This window comes from Arachis hypogaea, chromosome 12 (assembly GCF_003086295.3).
Source record: "Arachis hypogaea cultivar Tifrunner chromosome 12, arahy.Tifrunner.gnm2.J5K5, whole genome shotgun sequence".
Classification (NCBI taxonomy): Eukaryota; Viridiplantae; Streptophyta; class Magnoliopsida; order Fabales; family Fabaceae; genus Arachis; species Arachis hypogaea.
In genome coordinates, this window is record NC_092047.1 from 36,471,176 (window position 1) to 36,474,424 (window position 3,249).

Genomic DNA, 3,249 nt, shown 5'->3' on the forward strand with positions numbered 1-3,249 from the left:
GATCCTTCCATGAGAGATTTGGATGATTTCTCCATGAGGGGTTATAGGTGTTTCCATAAGGTTCACCCATATAATTCACCTCTACTATTGCAAGGTTTTCAGGATCATAAGCTTCTTCTTCAGAAGATGCCTCTTGAGTACTGTTGGATGCAGCTTGCATTCCATTCAGACTCTGAGAAATCATATTGACTTGCTGAGTCAATATTTTTTTCTGAGCCAATATGGCATTCAGAGTATCAATTTCAAGAACTCCCTTCTTCATAGGCGTCCCATTACTCACAGGATTCCTCTCAGAAGTGTACATGAACTGGTTATTAGCAACCATGTCAATGAGTTCTTGAGCTTCTGCAGGCATTTTCTTTAAGTGAATAGATCCACCTGCAGAGGTATCCAATGACATTTTAGCTAATTCAGACAGACCATCATAGAATATGTCCAGGATGGTCCATTCTGAAAGCATGTCAGAAGGACACTTTTTGGTCAGTTCTTTGTATCTCTCCCAAGCTTCATAGAGGGATTCACCTTCTTTCTATCTAAAGGTCTGAACATCCACTCTAAGCTTACTCAGCTTTTGAGGAGGAAAGAACTTGGCTAAGAAAGCCTTGATCAGCTTATCCCAAGAGTTCAGGCTATCTTTGGGTTGAGAGTCCAACCATACTCTAGCTTTGTCTCTTACAGGAAAAGGGAAAAGCATGAGCCTGTAGACTTCAGGATCTACTCCATTAGTCTTAACAGTATCACATATCTACAAGAATTCAGTTAAGAACTGAAAAGGATCTTCAGATGGAAGTCCATGAAACTTGCAGTTCTGCTGCATCAGAGAAACTAATTGAGGTTTCAGCTCAAAATTGTTTGCTCCAATGGCAGGAATGGAGATGCTTCTTCTATGTAAATTGGAATTAGGTGCAGTAAAGTCACCAAGCATCCTCCTTGCATTATTATTATTTTCGGCTGCCATCTCCTCTTCTTGTTCGAAAATTTCTGAAAGGTGCTTGCTGGATTGTTGTAATTTAGCTTCTCTTAGTTTCCTCTTCAGAATCCTTTCAGGTTCTGGATTTACTTCAACAAGAATGTTCTTGTCCTTGCTCCTGCTCATATGAAAAAGAGGGACAGAAAAATAATAATAGGGATCCTTTTTACCACAGGTATAGAGGTTCCCCTGTGTGAGTAGAAGAAGAAAAGAATGTAATATAAAGAAAGAAACACAAGGGTAAGGAGAGCAGAGATGTGGGATGAAGAGAGGTGTTAGTAGATGAATAAATAAATAGAAGGAGATGAGAGAGAAGGAGAATTTTTGAAAATTATTTTTGAAAAAGAGTTAGTGGTTTTCGAAAATAGTTTTTGAAAAAGGTTAGTAATTTTTTGAAAATTAAAATCAAAAATTAAAATAATTAGTTAATTAAAAAAATTTTGAAAAAGAGGGAAGATATTTTCGAAAATTAGAGAGAGAGAGTTAGTTAGGTAGTTTTGAAAAAGATAAGAAACAAACAAAAAGTTAGATAGTTAGTTGAAACAAATTTGAAAATCAATTTTGAAAAGATAAGAAGATAAGAAGTTAGAAATGATATTTTAAAATCAAATTTTGAAAAAGATAAGATAAAGAGATATTTTTGAAAAGATATGATTGAAATTAGTTTTGAAAAAGATTTGATTTTTAAAATCACAATTAATGACTTGATTTACAAGAAATCACAAGATATGATTCTAGAACTCAAAGTTTGAATCTTTCTTAACAAGCAAGTAACAAACTTGAAATTTTTGAATCAAAACATTAATTGATGATGTTATTTTCGAAAATTAGGAGATAAAGATAAGAAAAAGATTTTTGAAAAATATTTTTAAAATTTTCGAAAATAAATAAGAAAAATGAAAAAGATTTGATTTTTGAAAAAGATTTTGAAAAAGATAAGATTTTTAAATTGAAAATTTGATTTGACTCATAAAAACAACTAGATTTTAAAAAGTTTTGAAAAAGTTAACTCAAATTTTCGAAATTTATGAGTGAAAAAGGAAAAGATATTTTTTTTTATTTTTGAATTTTTAATGATGAGAGGGAAAAACATGAAAAAGACTCAATGCATGAAAATTTTTGGATCAAAGTATGTGATGAATGCAAGAACACTATGAATGCCAAGATGAACACCAAGAACACTTTGAATGTCAAGATGAACATCAAGAACTTATTTTTGAAAATTTTTTTTTATGCAAAGAAAACATGCAAGACACCAAACTTAGAAATTTTTCATGTTTAGACTCTGGATGCAAGAATGCATATGAAAAACAAGAAAAGACACAAAACAAGAAAACATCAAGATCAAACAAGAAGACTTACCAAGAACAATTTGAAGATCATGAAGAACACTATGAATGCATGAATTTTTCGAAAAATGCAAGATGAATATGCAATTGACACCAAACTTTCAACTTGACTCAAGACTCAAACAAGAAACATGAAATATTTTTTATTTTTATGATTTTTTTATTTTTTTGGATTTTTGTATATTTTTTTCGAAAAAACATATAGGAAAAAGAAAATAAGGATTTCAAAATTTTTTTAATATGAATTCCAGGAATCTTGTATTCTTAGTCTAAAGCTCCAATCCGAGGGTTAGGCATGGCTTAATAGCCAGCCAAGTTTTAGTATGTAACTCAGACATGCCACGGCTGACATTCCAATTAACTTGCCTCTATGCTGATGGTTGGAAGCCTCTATCCAAAAGAATTAGACATGGCTTTATAGCCAGCCAGGCTTCAACATGCTTCATGAAACTCTAGAATTCATTCTTAAAAATTCTAAAGAAAAATATATTTTTGAAAAGATTTATTTTTTTTTTCGAAAACAGATGAGAAATTTTTGAAAGGTTTTTGAAAAATTTTTGAAAATAAAACAAAAAGAAAATTACCTAATCCGAGCAACAAGATGAACCGTCAGTTGTCCAAACTCGAACAATCCCCGGCAACGGCGCCAAAAACTTGGTGCACGAAATTGTGATCTCAGGCAACGGCGCCAGAAACTCTGTACGCACGTCTTAATAAATCGTTTTTCATTCACAACTTCGATACAACTAACCAGCAAGTGCACTGGGTCGTCCAAGTAATAAAACTTACGTGAGTAAGGGTCGATCCCACGGAGATTGTCGGCTTGAAGCAAGCTATGGTCACCTTGTAAATCTCAGTCAGGCGGATATCAAATAGTTATGGAGTTTTCGAATATTAATAATAAATAGAAAATAAGGATAGAAATACTTA

General features: G+C 32.4%; 1 non-coding gene across 1 annotated transcript; it reads left to right on the plus strand.

The window, feature by feature from the left end:
* Positions 1 to 454: 454 nt before the first annotated feature.
* Positions 455 to 562, plus strand: LOC112732152 (small nucleolar RNA R71). The gene has a single exon (XR_003167889.1). It is a non-coding gene; the product is annotated as a small nucleolar RNA R71 (small nucleolar RNA).
* Positions 563 to 3,249: the final 2,687 nt, after the last annotated feature.